At 38.6% G+C, this 19542-nt stretch overlaps 2 long non-coding RNA genes and 1 pseudogene across 2 annotated transcripts; 1 reads left to right on the top strand and 2 right to left on the bottom strand.

Annotated features, from left to right (window-relative positions):
* Window positions 1-3482: 3482 nt before the first annotated feature.
* On the bottom strand, window positions 3483-4831 carry LOC108674608. Its single transcript, XR_001931051.2, has 3 exons — window positions 4479-4831; window positions 4098-4221; window positions 3483-3803 (listed from the first exon to the last, which is right to left on the bottom strand). It is a non-coding gene; the product is annotated as an uncharacterized LOC108674608 (long non-coding RNA).
* A 119-nt stretch (window positions 4832-4950) lies between these two features.
* Window positions 4951-6402, bottom strand: LOC125177918. The gene is made up of 3 exons (XR_007156717.1): window positions 6315-6402; window positions 5944-6066; window positions 4951-5150 (listed from the first exon to the last, which is right to left on the bottom strand). It is a non-coding gene; the product is annotated as an uncharacterized LOC125177918 (long non-coding RNA).
* A 2998-nt stretch (window positions 6403-9400) lies between these two features.
* On the top strand, window positions 9401-18295 carry LOC108674610 (annotated as a pseudogene).
* The last annotated feature ends 1247 nt before the right edge of the window (window positions 18296-19542 follow it).

Genomic DNA, 19542 nt, shown 5'->3' with positions numbered 1-19542 from the left:
AGTTTCTTTAGGAGAGAGCCGGCAAGTTGTCATACATATATAAAGGCTGCAGTTGGGAGCGGCGTCATTGCAGCCGAGCCTCTTCTGACGAAGTAACGTAGTAGTGTCTTTGCTGTGTCCTACTTCTAACATCAGTCTATCTATCAGTCAACTGTAAGTACTAATTACCTTGTCAGACAACCATACCATACCTATATACTAAGTAAATTCGCATTACATTTTGTCTCGAGTCGTTCGAACTGTGTGAAATCGATGAAGCAGCAGTCCGTTCTCAGTGAATATTATTAGGGAACAGTTCGATTTTCTCGTCTACAAATGGGCATTTTTATAGCACCTGACCATCATGGTCATACCAGTGCAATAATATAGAAATAACTGCATGTCACGTTCAGGAAATGCGATGTGTTGACTAATAATTGGCAGCGTAGTGCCGAGTCCTGAAAATACTTAGTCGGAAGCAACCGGTTCATTGCTCTTGAATTGCTAAGCATGTTCGATCTGAATAAGACTTGAGCGTAATCGCAAGCTTCATTATTTCTTACTAATATCACTCTATGTAACTCTTTAATTAAGACTTAATGATGTAACAATGGCTTTGCGAACTACGGTAGGTATCTGATCTGCTGAAATAGGCTTGACATTCACGACTCCATCCAAACGTCAAAATTTGTGCACTGCTTTCCTTCCATAATGTCGACCCTTGATTATGTCGAGAGAAATTGACATGGCACTATGCATATCGCACGACTATTATTTAACAATGAGTTCAGAAAATTTCAATGACAAATGATGAGTAATGCTAAATTTATAAACGTGCATCCTGCTGCGTTTTCATCTACATCTATGAATGTGCTCTATTTCACATTCATAGCGCCAGATCAGTCGCGAAGCCGGCAGCCCCTTTAGACGCACAGCCGGCTTTCCTCCTAGTTCGCGTTGCCGACAGACAGCTCCATGTAGTCGCTCAGCCGACATTTCCTTGTAATTTCGCAGCCGACAGCAACTTGTGGTCGCGCAGCCGGGCTTCCTCGTAGACGCATCTCCATAGTATATTATTATAATGATGTAACAATGGCTTTGCGAACTAGGTATCTGATCTGCTGAAATAGGCTTGACATGCACGACTCCATACAAACGTCAAAATTTGTGCACTGCTTTCCTTCATGATGTCGAGAGAAATTGAGATGGCACTATGCATATCGCACGATTATTTTTTACCCATCAGTTCCGAAATTTCCCTATAAAGTTCAATTTTGCGACAATTATTAAAGAAACAAATGTGTTATGTAAATTAGGGTTAAGTTGTAAATGTGATCTGAAAAGCGTGTCATGGCTTTTTTTCCAATAGATGAACACTGTTCAAACCAAAGTGGAGAAGGAACTTTGGAAAGACGCCGCATCATATGTAATCAATAAAGGAAAATATGTAAGCATACCACAGCTGCAACTAGAAGAGAAAGAGGAATGTTGCTGTGAAATCGTGGACCAGAGGGTTTTGTATGGGCTCATTATGTCCATAAAGAAACCAAAGGACTCTGCGAAGAAAATTCAGTATCAACGGCAGGGGAAGATGATGTCTTCGTACAGCCGCATTGTACTACTGAGGTAAATGAGCATAAGAATTCTCCTTTTCTGAGAATGTGACTTCAATTTATGGGCATAAATTTTATTGCTTTCTTTTTCTTCTATTTAGGAGATGAATTTTTTGAAATGTTTAAGTCGTCTTGGACAATTAGTCTTTGATTACCATACTTGATTTGCAGAATATTAAACAACAAACCTAATTCATCCTTATTCACAATGCAGGGAACTGCAAACGGGGCAAGGATTTTATATAATCGCCCCCTCTCCCGAAGACGCTTTTCACATGTTCCGTTTCCCAAATGTAGCGTTCATCGGCGCCTGGGTAGCGATCTATGAGCCCAAATCCAGCGGCACAATACATAAATCGCCCATCATAACTACCAAAACGTCACTCGTGCCAATCGATGTCTCGCCTGACACTACCAACATAAGGCTCAGTACTGTGCTGGACGCAGTGACTCCCGCCGAGCCGGTCAAAACCTTCCTGATGGAGGTGCGCGCGGAAGACGTGCTGCTCAATGGCGTCGGTTTACCAACGGCATGCACAGCAATCATGTGCGATTCTCTCCACAAAACCACGACCGACAACAGGTGCCCTGCAATCTCCGGAGGCCGCAGCAGCAGACGCTGCTTAGTGTGCAGCGTGTCAATAAGGGGTTATCCAGTGTCTCAATGCGAGTACAGCAGCAAGAAGTTGGCACAATTGCTCATCTCGAAGGCTGTATTGCAGGTAAATAAGATATGTGAGCAGCAATATGTAAGAAACGATGCCTAACTACACTCAAAACGATTGTAACGATTTCAAAAGGAAGGGTTACATTAATATTTGAGCTGCATAATGTAGGACACGATGCCTTTCTACACTAAAAACGATTATAATGATTGGCAGAGTTCCGACTATGCACTCATGTTTCAAATAAGATAACGTTTAATTAATGAGTTGCATGTAATATTGACTTGAAATGTCTTCCAGGCCGAAGAGGTTGATATCGACGAACTAAGAGAAAAGGTTCGGGCGCTGTGGGGTACACTGGCAAACAATAATGTGAGTATCATTTGCGGTGGGTGGTATAAGCTTTCGGTTGTTCCTTCGGATGTGCCAGGGGATGCACCCAGCCACCACAGGAATATTCACCTCACTCTTCTTCGCCCCAAAACGTTCCCACCAGCGCTTGGGTTGATATCACTAAAAGAGAACCAAGATTCCCTGCGTCGCACGGAGCCTCCGAAAGCCACATTAAGCTCGGACATATTCCAAAGAAATATGCCGAGTTTCATGACAGCAACCAATGTCGAGGAGCTTCCAATTCCAAGCGATGATGAAGCGCGACCAGGAGCCAGCGGCTCACACCCACCAAAGAAAGCCCGAAGAGATGCCGCAAAACGAAGCATTCTGTTAGCTGAGTTCAAGGGACGTCGTAACGAAAACGTGGACTATGTGGGTGAAAGCGATAACAACTCGCATGAAGATCCAGAGACAAGCGGCGACGAGGGTGCAGAACGGGATTTGCCTGGGTTATAATTATCATGCCTTGATTTAATTGATTCCATAACCATACCTTTGTCTAGTTATTTTTGCGCGTTCAACTCACATACGTATTATTGCTTGTTATTTACCAACCTTATGATATTTTGGGGACCTTTTTTCAATGCCAATTTATTTGGTGCTATCATCCTCAACTATCTCGCCAATGATTTGCTTTCATGAAATTTGATACTTAATTCTGGAATACATAAACGTTTTGAATTAGCAACGAGGATATATGATTTGATTATTGATTCTGCAATACTTAAACGGTTTAAACTAAAATATCAAACGATAAAAATTCAAAGGAAATAAAGTAAGAGTTCGTGCATAGTCGTACTTTACTTAACCTTCTTTATACATTTATATACTTGGCTTCGTCTCATAAGTATTTCCGAGATTAACAATATGTTCACGCTATTCGAGAAATTCGTGAAGCAGCGAAAGCATTCTTATCCTACAGAGTATCAATAAAATTAAAAATTGCTACATAAAGTTACACTATTCTGTCCAAGAGCAGGCCTCAAGCAATGGTTCAAGATAATTCGGTTAATCGCACAAAAAGAATGTCTCCATTTATAGAAAGAGACTTGGTTGTTTGTGTTAATGCTGCTGCTACGGTTCGTGCGGTCCCTGTTCTTCTTTCCTCATCAATGCCGCGACGGATCCAGCTATGCCCACAGCCAAGGTAACCCTGAAATAGCGTTAGCTTTTAATGATGAGCACAGTAACGTGACGAAGAATAAATTCAGTTCCATATAAATGACACAGTAATGACTTATGATGTCACAGTAGCTGAATTCTGAAATAAACTCCGCAACTTGTTGGCATATTTCATCTGATCAGAAATGAAAATTTAAGCAAGCGAAATTTTAGTTTAGTGTGTCATTCGAGTTCAGAGGTCGAAAGCTGAAATAGAGCAAGCTTTTGCTGTAACAGCAGCTGGTTGGAACGCGGTGAATATAGCCTAAAGGTATTAAGTACTCACAGAAAGTCGCGAATCTTCTCCCGCAAGCTTCCATGCCTCCAACGTAGAAAATATTTCCTGAGCAGACCGCGGGTGTTCGGCAGACGATGCGAGAGGGCCCATTATGGCGCAAATACTTCGAAATCTGCAAACAAAAAGGGTCTTGCTTAAGTGTGCCAGAAGTAAATTGAATCGAAAAGATGGTTTAAAGTTTGAACCCGAAAAAAGATAAGATGAATATGAGGCAAGGTGCATATAACAATTGTAAAACCTTAGGATATAAATGCATTGATTCAAGCTAGCACTGAATATACATGTACGCCGCCGAATGGAACGCAATAAATAAAACTGAGATTGTGATTATTAAAACAGGAATAGCAATAATATGAAATAATGACTTACTTCGATTACATTCAAATATCATTGACGGCGAGCAACTTCTGACACAGCCTCGTGACGCAGCGTGACCACTAGGCGAGAGGCCGGCATCGTAGCAACGACGTCGCACAGGATCCTCTCACGCACGACAGGCTTTCAGACCACGGCCAAGCAAGCCTCACGCCATCTTCGGTTCGGCAGACGATGGGAGAGGGCCCATTATGGCGCAAATAACTCGAAATCTGCAAATGAAAAGGGTCTTGCTTAAGTGTGCCAGAAATAAATTGAATCGAAAATATGGTTCAAAGTTTGAAGCCGCAAAAAGATAAGGTGAAGATGAGACAAGGTGCAAATAACAATTGTAAACCTCAACATATAAATACATATGATTCAAGTTAGCACTGAATATAGCTGTACGCAGCCGAATGGAACGCAATAAATAAAACTGAGATCGTGATTATTGAAACAGGAATAGCAATAATATGAAATGATGACGTACCTCGATTAGATTTAAGTATCATTGACGGCGAGCAACTTCTGACACGGCCTCGTGACGCAGCGTATCCACTAGGCGAGAGGACGGCAGCGTAGCAACGAGGTGGCATAAGATACTCCCACGACAGGCTTTCAGACCACGGCCAAGAAAACCTCCAAATTGGAGTTGTCCACGGTCTCCACGGCCAAGTTGGGGTGACACTTTGGAAATGAAAACTTAAACTCTCAACAAATAAATAAACAGAAAGACACCAATTACGATTATTTGAGAAATAACTCACAGCAAACTGCACGCGTGTGCAGCAAGAGCTTCATAAACGATCAAACAAAAAAAAAAGAAACAGGGTGAACCTATAAAAATTACATAAATGATAGGAAACAAAAATGTTATTCTACAGTGTTAAAAACGAATTAAAGTATTTATAAAACTATAAAAGAGTACCTGATGTTCAAAATATAGGAATCAGAGTTCAAGTAAAGACTCATGACACGCCATAACTAAGGTGAAAAAAATCGCAGCGCAGCAGTGACGATAATGAACACGCACCTGCACAGGTAGATGAGACTGTGACGATAGTTGAGCAAATAATATGTCACGATTGATATCATTTGGTGAAACTCAATTCAGGTGAAATAAAAAATAACAAACTATAACAACACACCACGATAGCTAAACAGGACTAAATATTGAAGAGTACTATGGTTGTCTGAATGTGGTATCGAATAAGATCGTACATGAAAACTCTACCGTAAATTTTACGTTCGCAAATCGTTCAACGAACCCTTCACCAAAAAGTGAACAAAAACATGAAAAGGCGAGTCCTGTCAATAAAGAATTACTACGTCACATTATAAGAAAACGGCCATCTTAATTTCATGCACATGTTCTTCAAGTTAAAAAACAGGGGAAACGACTGGCTTAAAAAGTGATGCTGATGCTGTGCGACCACGAGGCCAGTGAAAAAAGCAGCTGTTAGATTAAATAAGCACTTACTGCGAGCTACGCTCATAAGATCTTCTGACGACAAGCCTGCAGACAACGGCGAATGAAACCTCACGCATCCTTCGTTGAATTTCAGACCGGGTGTTCGTCCGAGAATTCGAGAAACGCCAACAACTCCACACATGAAAAGATTATCTTGTTGAAATGTTTGGGTATTGAATTCAGTTTCAACAGACTATAGCCGATATAAAATAACCAAGGAACCTATGAACATCAAGAAATCTTAAAACGAAAGTTAGAAACGCTTATCCTAAACAACAATGATAGATGTAGTAATTGCAATAAAAAGAAATACTCACTGCTTAGAGGAATTGGAATTGAATAAAAAAGGAATTGGACAAAAAATATGTACCAAAACTTACATCGTAAAATATAGGAATGGAACTGACGGTAAGCACCACGACAGGTCTTAAGTGAGCAGCAAGCAATGCACAGCAACGACAGTGCCCGCACCTGTACAACAAACCGAATTTTTACGATGCTTGAGATACAAATATATGAAGAGAATAAAGATAGAGAGACCCTGAAACAGCGTGGGCATGCATTGAAGAAAGAGGAAGTTTCAGTAATAATATCTAAGAAGNCTCACTGCTTAAAGTACACGATACACCATCCTACAAAATGGGAGAATAATAATGACCAAGACTTACTTCGTAAAATAAAGGAATGGGAGCTGACGCTAGGTACCACGACACCTCAAAACTCAGCAGCAAAAAATGCGCAGCAACGATGGTGACAGCAATGTCCGCACCTGGAGAAAAAGATAAAAATTTGGCAAATCTGAAGCTGCAGATATGTGGCAAGAAGATACCTCGGCAAAGAAGTAATCACTTTGGTTTTGAAAATATTGCATATCCGACACATAATTAATCATTGCAAATTAAACAGAAAACATGGAATAGGAGCGTGAGACGCATAAAACGATAAAAAATCATAATGGAATGTACTTACTCTTTGAAATCATGATGAAGTACTCAGACGCCAAGACTTCCACTAAAGTGAAGAAGTCTGCTCCCCGAAGGACAGGCATTCTTGAAATTTCAACGAAACTTCAGTGAGTTTTTTTTTTCCCGAAAGACTGCACGCCCAACTTCGAGTGCTTCACGAGACGTTGATTGCAAACCTTGGCGGGCTCTCCACGATTCGACAAAATCAAGCTTGGCAGTGTTGTCACGGTTTTACTAAAAATATATATATATATATTATGAAGTAGTTTCGTAATGCTGGGAAGTAGAAGAGCCGGCTGATTTTCACGTTCCCAAAAAACGGTCAACCGATCTGCACGTAGCTCAAGTTCGGAGCTTCCGACCCATACACGAATCAGCTCTAAGTTATATCCGCCTGTCGCCGACGCCCGCCCGCGGCACGACGGTCTGATGTTCTGCCCAGTGTTGCCAGGTTTTTTTTCTGCGAGAATGCCAGATTGCCTAGCTCAAAACACCAGAAAAATACCATAAATTCTATTTTTCAACAGCAGACTATTACCTCAAAATTTAGTGAAATTATTCGTCAGAAACGTTGGTAACAAAGGCGAAAAATTCTTTCTTATGTACTGTGCATTTATCGGGCTTGACGATAATTAGCCAAATTGAGCACGTTTTATTTTTTCTCTCTGTTTAGAGGGAAAGACAGGACGTCTCGGACAAATTTACTGCCGGACCCGCGGCCGGTCTCGCGGCCGCCGGACTCCAAACATAGAAAAAACTTAGCCATTCAACGAAAACCTCGCAGGTTAGGTCCAGTTAGGAACAAGTTCCATTAAAAACTGAAAAAACCTAGAAAAACCCATAAAAACACCAAGAAAACCTTCCGGCCGCGAGACCGGCCGCGAGACCGGCCGCGGGTCCGGCCGTGAACTTGTCCGAGACCTCGTGCAGTCTTACACAGTATCGCACTTCTTCCGCTTCGCTCAACATAAGCAAGCCACGGGGAAACAGGTCATCCTCCTTTTGCTTATTTTCGTACATGCTTGCATAATGCATTTATCTAACATTCTGTTTCATAACTTGTGGATGAGCAGATAGCTTTTGGTCCGAATAACGGACTCCAGTACCTTAGTTGAAATTTTATTTCGTTGCTTTTTTCACATATAGGCGACTTGCGAAAACACTTGCACCACGAAATGACGAATGCATTAGAGACAGGTCAAAGTAGACAAGTGATACAGTAGGCAGCCAGTTCCATGNGAATACGCTTGGTACAGCATTCTATAAATTCCCTGCGCTTTCGCCCGCGCAGCAGCCAGGAACACATCACGTCGCAAGCTGTTGAATGCATTCGCCATGTCAACCTTGAAAAACACTCTCCGGTCCGAGGCACGCCCGAGGTACGCACGGGCTGCATGAGCCGCAGCCTCGCACCCACCCCTGGTGGAGAACCCCAATTGGACCGGCTGAAGTGCTTCTCCTATTAACGGAGACAATGGCCATGCTCCAACCTTGGTAGAACGAAGAAACGTTGGTAACAAAGGCGAAAAATTCTTTCTTATGTACTGTGCATTTATCGGGCTTGACGATAATTAGCCAAATTGAACACGTTTTATTTTTTCCCTCTGTGTAGAGGGAAAGACAGGGCAGTCGTACACTGTATCGCACTTCTTCCGCTTCGCTCAACATGAGCAAGCCACGGGGAAACAGGTCATCTTCCTTCTGCTTATTTTCGTACATGCTTGCATAATGAATTTATCTAACATTCCGTTTGATCACTTGTTGTGGCTGAGCAGATAGCTTTTGGTCCGAATAACGGACTCCAGTACCTTAGTTGAAATTTTATTTCGTTGCTTTTTTCACATATAGGCGACTTGCGAAAACACTTGCACCACGAAATGACGAATGCATTAGAGACAGGTCAAAGTAGACAAGTGATACAGTAGGCAGCCAGTTCCATGAATGGATGATGATTTTCAAGATCAGTGAAATATTGAATGGCGCCCCATAATTCAAGTGGCACTCTTGACTCTAGAATTCAAAACCACCAAACAAAAATGGTGGAGCTTGCGTGGCAGAGCGTTCGACAACCTCACTCGTCCTAGGCCATATCATCACTGATCAGTAATCAATCAAGGATCATTACTCTCGTGCGTATATTGTACTAAGCACGTTTGTTAAATGTTAACAATTAGATTGGGGTTATTTCATCAAGCGGTAAACTTCGGGTCCAAAAATGGCGAGAAAGCTCCAGTTGCGCCGTTCTGAAGGTAATCTATATAATCCACACCTACGCTGGAGGAAGTTCAAACTTCAGAGGTGGAACTTAATGCAGTAAATTTGCAGTAAGCCAAAAAATACCAGATTTAGGCAAATATACCACATCTAAAATATTCATACCAGACACATTCTGAAAATACCAGATTTGTGAAATTTGGTATGGAAATATACCATCTGGCAACGCTGACTTCTGCAGGTCTGCGTGTTCCGCAGTTTCCAACTTTTCATTCACATAATTCAGAGTAAAACTAAAACATTTCGACGGCCGGTGCCGGATAGTTTAGGTACTTGCCTTGTTCGGTTTTGGTTCTTCAAAATTTTCAACTATTTATACATCGTATTGAAAGATATCGTTAATATTGTTTTGAAATAGAGTACTGTTTTTTTAAACGATATTTCTTCCTGCCATGGCAACATACGGTATTCACGTACAGTCAATAACAAAGTTGTATTTACAAGTGTCTGCTGGAATACTTCGAAGTGATGTCTTCCCAAATTACGTTGGTAAGATCGTAACTCAAAATAAAGTCTAATACAAATCTGAAGTTCAAATATGTAATCTGAATTGCAATTTTTATTTTTAAGGGTGAAGTTTCATCAAAGATTGCTTTATTTATTTGCTTCTACTTGTTTTTTTTATCAATACTGACTACCGAGTTATACCAACCGACTTGTGTTCTCACTGTTTTGTAGGTACCGTATATCAAAATTCAAAATAGGCTAGCACGCTAGCTACCTAGGTATTAGCCTATATACCGGTACCTATAATCTTTCATTCTTTGTAATGGTATTGTTTAGTGCCTGTTGATGGCCATTGGCCAAGATTGTGAATGTAAAACTTTGTAATCTAATTTAAGTAATTTTGCAGCTCAATCAAGCAGTTTTATTAAAATAAGAATGGCAGCCTATTGAACTTGGTAGCTCCAATGAAAGTGGTGCAGGTGCTGGTGGAATTGTGATTTGTGAGAACTGGGATAGGCCTAGCTGGTTTAGAAGGTAGATATTTCTATACCTGCTATTTAAATATTTATTTGGTAGGTACATAGTGACAAACCACAGAATTTTTAGAATCAGTTCATTTTTAATTTCCTCATTTACTCATGATTTAAACCAGTTTCATATGTAGGATAATGCAGCCTGCAGGTATCCAGGATACTTTACTGGTCTACATATAGGACTCAAAAATGAACTTGAGGGAGAGTCTAAAAAACTCTCTGCTTTGCCACTATGGGTAGGTAATACTTTAGAGTTTAGAATTTAGATTGAGTGCATTCAAAAAAGGGGTGTTTTTTTAATTATATGTTTTTTGTGGTGTAGATAAAGAATCTAAAATCTGTTTTTGGCGGTCAGCATCAGAAAACCAATTTTTTTCCCCAAGGCTCTAATTTGTAAAAAAAATCAGGCAAAAATCAGCAAAATGGGCAAAAAAACCTAACCAACCTAACTGTGGTTGGAATGTTGTGGTTGCCTGCAATGTTGTGGTTGCCTGCAATGTTGTGGTTGTCTGCAATGTTATTTATTATAGATGTATGTGTCACCCCTTACCCGCAATAATTATGATGCATGTACATCTGTGCCATTCATCATGCTGACAGTGTGGAATTCTAGAGGGATAATAAATTAACCAGTACACATAGCATATTGGAAAGCAGGACCTGAAAGCTTGGAAAGGCCAGGAACTTTACACTTTCAGTCAATTATTTACATATGCTATCCATTTCCAGAATTCCATTTGTGATTGGTTTGTTATTTTAGCCACTTTCAGCTTTGATTGGATAATGGAATTGTAATATTATCTGCTTTCTAGCTGTGATTGGTTGATGGAAATGCTTTCAAGCTGTGATTGGCTGATGGGGATGCTTTCAAGCTGTGATTGGTTGTGCTTATAAGCCCCGCCCCCAAGTATGGTATATGTACTACAGTACTGGTTAACTAAATACTTAACTGAAACTTGATCATCGCAAACACTAGATATCCAAATAATTCTATTACAAACCTAATGTACTCCAGGACTCCTAGTATCCTACTCCAAACCTAATGTATTTATAGTCAGTCTCCTGGCAGGCTGGCAGAGCACTGTATCCAAGGAAAGCTTTTCACCTTGGGTGGAAAGCTTTTTTATAAGTGAACTTCCATTCTTAGAATTCCAGCCTGATCATGCATCAACCAACATAGGCTACATCATTAGTATAGCCACCTGAACCCTGCATTGAATGATTAGAGAATTTGGAGCATATACCCAATCCTATCAAGGCCAAACCAATTCAACCCAACCCAACTAAACCTCACCAAATTCATCCCAACAGGCAACAGAATGAACCCAACTGAATTCAATCCCACCCAACTTGAATCAATCCAACCTGATTCAACCCAACTCAATCCAAACCAATCTCAAGGTTGGATTAGGTTGGGCATTAGCCATTAGAACAACTCAGAATGCTCTAGTTTGTATCAGAATGCATGAGATTGCATTGAATTTGAAATGCATCAGGTTGCACTAAATCGCATTAGGTGGCATTCCAATGCATTATGTTGCATTAGAATACATTAAATTGCATTGCAATGCATTGGATTGCATAAGAATTCACTAGATTGCATTAGAGCACATTAGATTGCATTAGAATACAATAGATTGTGTTAGAATATAATAGATTGCATTAGAACTCACTAGATTGCCTTTGAACACAATAAATTTTATTAGAACACATTAGCATGCCATAAATTGCATTAAAATGCAGTAGGTCGCATCAAATCACAATAGATCATATTAGAATGCATAAGATTGTATTAGAACACATGAGATTGCATTAGAACACATTAGATTGCATTAGAACATATTAGATTGCATTAGAACATATTAGATTGCATTAGAATGCAGTAGCTAGAACCTAATAGAGCAATCATCTACGTTTGACAGATTATGCTTGGCACTTGGCACTGAGATAAGTTTTTCAGTATTAGTAATGGGCATGCCAGATGTAGGGGTTTTTACAACCGAGTGATACAACCAATCAAACACGCTGAATACACAGACAGTGACTGCAGTGTTGATTGATCAGTACATAGTATATGGATGCTAATTTCTGGTCAAGATGGCTAATGGAGAGCTGGGAAAGAAGGCAATATCTTGAGCTAAAAGGCTTTACTTTACAGCCTAGTAATCAACATTGCCATCAACATGTGTATCTTTAGATTGTGTCAATTGCTTCCATTTGACAATTGCAGCAATTGTATGTGCTGTATCAAACATAGCACATTGGCCATATTGACCATTATGAGCATGTGTCCATGGCGCTCATCATGCACTGCCAATATCAATTGAAATGCGCATATGCCCGTGCCAATCATCGCACATCAGCCATATTTAATGTAATGTGTGCATGTTATGTCTATCATTGTGCATTGATCAAATTGACTTTGAATCACAATCTATGGAGAAGCATAATTGGCAAATGCTGTCTGCTTAGATTGTACCTTGATGTCTTTAAGTCAATTCAAATGGCATCCTCAACCTATGTTGGGCCATGCTTTACAGCCTGGTTTATAAGTAGATCACTTGTGAGATTTCATTTTTGTTTGGAGTCTGTGGTGTCTAATTTATATTTGATATTGTAGTAGCCCAATATTTATTTGTGAATTCTAAATTTTTTAGTGCAGCTTGTTTTCATAGCTTGTTTACTGCCAGTAGCTCTTATTTCCAGTCAAACTTGATTTTCATAATGGCAAAATTTCAATGTTTTAAAGAACAATAATAAATTCAATGGTCAACTTATGGGAAGCTTGAAGATTTGAGTCAAATAAAGAAAATAATTAGTGTTAATCAGTTTTGTATCCTTGATGACTAATTATTATATCAAGATCTTTTGGAATCAAATCAACACAGAAGAGTTTTAACTTGTTGTAAACACTGGAATTGTGAGCTGAGGTTGGGTAGATCCTGCATAGCAATTCAAGATTCAACACCACTAAACAATCATGAAAACTATCACTAAACATACCTGCATTATCATACATTAGATCTTGGTTTGATTTTTGAGTAGATTAGTAAATTAAAAATAAACTGATTCTAAAAAATTTTTGTTTTGTCACCATTTTGTCTAAATTGGTCACAATGTGCACAATTATTGCTTATTACATATATTGATTGTAATGTCCTATGTCTGTGCCATGTGTCAGCATATCAATTGTAATGCACATACCTCTCTGCCAATCATGCTCATTGGCCATATTGATAGTAATACCATCAAATGGTGTAATAAGGGATGGATGGGGCAATAAGGGACAATCTTCCAACATTTTGTAGAAATCTTGTAGCAGCTAAACTAATTGAAATATTGCAAAACTAAAAATCTTGGCCTTAATTTCGACATTTTTCCTATCTATTTAGCATAAAGCAAGTTAAGAAATCATACCTACATTTACTACCTCTAAAAAATCCCTGAAAAAGTGGGAAAAGTGAGATTTTGGAAAAATACCTCTGCTAAGGTCTGAAGCAAAAATTTTTTGCTGTATTGAAAAATTTTACGTGCATAAAAGTAGCACAATTTGTTGGCTTAAAAACGTGATTGATGGAATTTGCGTAGCTCATTCCCCCCAAAAATGGCGACCATTTCCACATGACAGGGCAATAAGGGACACCCCTTATTACTCAGTCTTGAGGAAATGGCTGCCATTGATGGTAAGCATATAACCCAGTTGCCGTCAATGCCACTTATGTTGCCACATCACATATGTTGCCAGCCTTCCATAGGAACAATATTTTTTCAAATAATAGGTACTGTTTTGTGTACAATTACCAATCAAAAAGACTTCTTGGATATTATGTGGTAATTGAACAATACAAATCACAATTCTGACTGGTATAATAGTTTTTATGAGCAAGTGGCAAGTTAAGTGTAGTTGCAACCGAGTGACAATCTGTCATTGACAGTAGTTTAGATAAGTTGCAGAATATAGAAATACAGACTGTCAATTACTCTGTGCACTCTAAAATAGCTTGTTGCTTACTGTGAATTTGCAAATGCTGCAGTTGACTTGCCAGTTGTCACAGCCATGTAATACCAGAATTTCTACTTTCTGAGCCATACTTAGAGCTTTCCAGCCATCATGTTACTTTTTGCATCCTGCTACACACTATTAAAACTGACATTATATATTACTACACCTATGTATATAACATATGTATTATTGTTTATGTTTGACTTTTTTTCAGATGTATTTTATTTTATTATCAAGTGGATGGTTGAAAAATGGCTTGATGTACAATTAATTTAATATTTTGAATTAAATCTTTTTTCCTATAGCTAAATGATAATTACTGGTCCTAACTTCATGGCATGCATCACATATGGAGAAATGCCTGTTAGTGTGCTTCACATGCTTCCCTTGTTCTCTCAGTTTTCTGACAAATTAATTGCGGATGCCTTCAATGTTCCCAAAGTTCCTAGTAAAAATAAATGTCATCAAAACCATCAACTTCAAGATCTTTTGAAGGTGTTAGGCTAGTTCTGAAAGTGTCGAGTTGATACATATGTTCCAAGCTACCATTTTGGAAAATTGCAGCCTGAAAAATTCTTTTGTTGTTTAAGCAACTTTTATGAACAGAATAAGCATTACCACTTTTATTCTATGTAATTTATTTTATGTTACATTTTCATTGTACATTATTGCCTTTTTCAGGAGTTAGAAGTTGCCATGTTCTGGCCTTTCATCATGTGAGGAAGAAACTTCCTGAAAAAGATGAAAACTACCAAAAAATTATAACCAAAAAAAGGGATGAAACACCACCAATATATCCTTGTCTTGAAGAGAGGTTACAAGGTTTGTTCCTTTGTCTATGCTATTTTTCTATCTTACAATTTGCAGGCTTTCTTATTGAGCAATTTGAAATTTATTACATGAAATAAAAAACTGGAAAGATAAGTGCAATAAAATTCATTATTATCAGTAGTTGACATGGTATGTTCTTTACAGAATTAAATTCAGAATTACGAGACCCAGAACTTTACAAAAAAATTAACATTGGGTTCAGTCGTCTTGAGAAAGAAACTGCCAAAGAAAAGAAAAAAAGGCAGCTGGCTGTGCTGTCTGCACTCAAGCACAACAAGGAACTTATTGCTCTTGCTTTTGATAAAAAGTGTGAGTATTTCAGATTTTTATTTATTTTTCATTGGGTATGACTTGAAAAATTAGCAGGAGTTTCTCTCCTTGCAAAAAAAAATTCTATTTTCCATAGGTATGTACAATTAAGCAAGTGTCAAATTTATGATATCCATCAAAATAATCAAAAGGATCCAATGTTGCTCATTCCCGTGTCTATGTAGTTGTCGATTACAATAATTTATACCTACTGTTTTAAATTCATTGCTAAAAAAATTTCATTATATTGGTATGGTTGGTCAAAGTTACATATATTACCTGAAAAGAGTGACTATGAATCTATCCATAACTTTGCTTCTAATCAGTCATGTGCAAAGCATGATTTGTTTGCTCAATTATCACAAGGTTTTTGTGAGTCTGATGAAAGGTTGGGTGTTTAAATCTTGAACTATTTATATTAACAATCTTGTCAAGTATGGAATAATTGATGAGCAATGAATGTTGTGCGATAATTATATCGTTATTTTCAAGTGGAAATTGACATTGGGGCTGTGCAACGTGAATGGCTTCATGATGAAGGTCCTCAGCACATCAGACATCTGGCCATCAATGCCGGCATATTCCGTGATCTCTTTGGACCGTATGCATTCTTTGATGCTCTTGTGCCATTGTCTATCACCTACAACTATGATGAGGACACCGTGACTCCTGTGTACCGCGGGAACATAATCAAACCTAATGAGGTCCACCTAAAAATATGCATTTTGTTTAAATATTTGACATTTCTTTCTGATATCAGGGTAAATGTATCATTTCTATGACATTTACTATGAGATCAGAATTAGGATGCTTAAATTTGGTTTTAAATATTTCCTGTGAAAACTTTTTTGCTGTACATGTATAAGATATAAAATAATTTTATATACTTACTGTAAAAGTCGCAAATAAAATATTTTTCAAGCACTAAATGAATTTGTCAACAAATTTATTCACGTCCTAGGCTCGGACTGTTCCAAATGTAAGCTATACAAGCCCTCCTGATGCTCTCTGGACGCTCCAGCTTACCAACCCTGACGGCGACCTCTACAAGCCTGACTCAGAGTGCCTACACTGGCTTGTGTAAGTCTGGGTTTCTGATTTTTTCTATACCTAGTCATGGATTTTCAATTTGCTTCAGCCTGGAATGAGGGATAAACAGAGACCTCTTCGTGTGGCCTCAACATACATGCATAATTTCTTGATGAACTATGACTTTTTAGCTACACCAAAATAATAGCACTATCGAATCTTCCACCATCTACCTCTTTGTTATAACCTGAATCTATTTAGATGGGCTCTAAGAAACTTTATGATAATATATGTGGATGCTTTCTCTTCTCATCCACAGAACCAATATATGAAAATATATATACGCGGACGTTTTCTCATCCACAGAACCTATATATGAAAATATATATACGTGTACGTTTTTTTATCCACAGAACCAATAAATGAAAATATATATACGGTATGTGTGTATGCTTTCTCTTCTCCTCCACAGAACCAATATTCATGGGAACGACTTGAGCAGTGGGACTGAGGTGGTACCTTACTTACCACCCGTCCCACCTCACGGAGCCTTGGTACCGACAGTTTGAGGAGACACTCACTCCTGCCAGCGTATGTTGGTACAACACCGACTGGGACCTCTCACTCGACCACTACTATCAGAACATTCTTGGTGAGCCTCTATAACTGGATTTCTCTTTGGAATTTTCTTTTTATACTGTGTGAAATCATAGTGTGATTATTACAAGTGTATGAAAGGGAACGAAATGAACTAAAGTTGTGATTGAACATGTATTAACGATGGTTTTAGTTCAAGCTTTATTTTTGAGATCTGATGCTACTTTCGTTTGATATGGATCGTAGGAAAACTAGATCTAAATAGGAGAAAAATTAAAATTAAAGCTTAATCTCTTCTTTTTGACATCTCGTAAAACATGAATTATTGGTACCGTTATATCGCGGTTTTTGTATGCATCATAATCTTTCTGCCAACGAGAGTACGCCACAGTCAAACGCTATAATTGCATTTTTGGTCTTTTCCTAATCTGAGCATCGTCTTTGAATATTTTGTTACATCAATAGGGATTATTATACTGACCGAGACAGAAATCGAGATGATTGGCTTATGGTTCTCATTTTGAATTTTTTCAGGAATGAAGATTCCTGTTTATGAATATGAATTTCCAGCTCCGTTCGTCAAAGAAGAAGTCACTCATCCTGACGATAAGAATTTCATGATGTAAGTATTGAATTTACAGTCCTCAGAACGTCTTGAAATCATACTCCTACATGAACAACTATTCGCTCTTTCCGTTAAACCTAAGGTTTGGCCTCGTCTTCATTTATCGTACTACTGTATGAAAAAATATTTATTGCATAGTCTTCTTGAAATAATATGCGGTCACTTGCATTTGTTAAGTATAAACTTGTTTCAAGAACCGTTTTTCCATGATCAGCTGCCATGCATCTTTTGCTGAAATTTGAACACCTTAATTTTTTCTCAACAGATACATGGACATTCGTCGTGATCCCAAAGAGCGATCAGAACAACTCCTGCTCAAACGGCTGAAATCTCTACATCCATTCAAGAAAGAGACCCCGCGCCTGCCATTCCCGAGCGCTCATCCCATTCGACTAGACATTCCTTCATGGCGCCGGCAAGAAATAAAGAAGGAGCGCGATGCGTGGGGCGAATACCGTGAACTTTACCGCAACGACTACAAAGTCGACGCTGGTGAAGACATGGACTTGCTCGAGGAGGCAGCGGCTGTCGAGACTGAAAGGAATCACGCGCTGAGGCTTGGTTCTCAGTGGCAAAAACTTAACGTGGGCAAAAGGAAGATGAAGTTGATGGCTGAAAAAGCTGCCGCTGCGGAGCAGGAGGAAGGGGAGGAGAAAACTGCCGCAGGCGAAGTGTAGCTAAGATGTAATTGAGAACTAAGCAGAATTTTTTGTGTCGATGGATATGTAATTAAATGGAGTGAATTTCGTCTCCAATTTCTATTATCCTCAATTGATGTTTCAGGTAAATCTGAGAAATGGCTAATAACGACTTGAGCGACGTGAATTTTTGCCATCTTAAGTAAAGTAGTTTTTATATTAAAATAGAAATGCGCAACTTTTACCATTGGAAACGGATGAAAAGATTTTTCATTCTAATTAAATATGCCTTTAAAAATTACCTTAAAAAAACTTCTAAAGAGGCCGGTATCTCCGATTTTACACATGTACAATGAATTTCTTATTTCAGTTTTGAATAATAAAAAAATATATTTAAATTATTTTTTTCTGTCAATTAATATGCATTGTCTCCGACTTTGCGTAAGTGTGCGAAATTTCAGATCGATTGGACAGGTAGAAGTGTGTTTAATTTCGATTATAAGATTTGTATCAGACTGAAAAACAACAAGAAGTGAAGTTGAAAAGAAGTGTGGTAAAAAAAAGACTCATTTTTTCTACATGTCGGGCAATGTTTCATTCCAACACCGAGTCTACGTAAAACTATTAGTTTGTCAAGTCTCAATGAAGAACTAATAATTAAGTTATAGACAAAAGTTTTGATCTGCCCATAACAATTTCTATTCAAGCTTTTGCGTAATTAAATGCTCAGGATTACTCATTCACACTGATTCATTTATATAAATGAAAGCAGTGACTAGTGACTTCATCATTAGTGAACAGTTAGCCACAACTGACACCTGTGCAGCGTTCACGTGGTGAGCTTCAGAGGTCGATGGCTAGTGTCATGTGTCGAAGACTTCAATATTTCACGCCAAGGCATATCCTGTCCGTGCACGAGCCGAGCCACGGCTTCAACCGCGTGTTGCTGATGCTCTAAAAAATGCTTTAGTGCAACCTGAAAGTGGATGTTGAAATTTTGTTGATAATAAATGTTTGCGAGAAAGCAATAATAGTTTGAACATCAATGTTTGTCTGAGGAATTGTTCTTCGTTAAGAATGTTTTGTATCTCACTTAGCGTTTCAAGTAGCCCAAGTTAATCGTCAAGTACGAACTCTCTAACGCAGTAGATGTCAATGACCTTGGTTAATGACCTTGTTTTTTGATTTGATGACGTCATAATATTAATAAAAAAAATAATATTTTTGTGAGCTAGAAAAAAGTATGAATGTTGTCGACGCACACTACCCCATGGTTGAACTATTACTATTAGATACATATATAGTTCAACCATGCACTACCCTAGATTGAATGTTAAAGATTTGCAATCCTTAATAA

This window comes from Hyalella azteca, unplaced genomic scaffold, assembly GCF_000764305.2.
Source record: "Hyalella azteca isolate HAZT.00-mixed unplaced genomic scaffold, Hazt_2.0.2 contig654, whole genome shotgun sequence".
Classification (NCBI taxonomy): domain Eukaryota; kingdom Metazoa; phylum Arthropoda; class Malacostraca; order Amphipoda; family Hyalellidae; genus Hyalella; species Hyalella azteca.
This window is presented reverse-complemented; position numbering and strand designations above follow the sequence as displayed.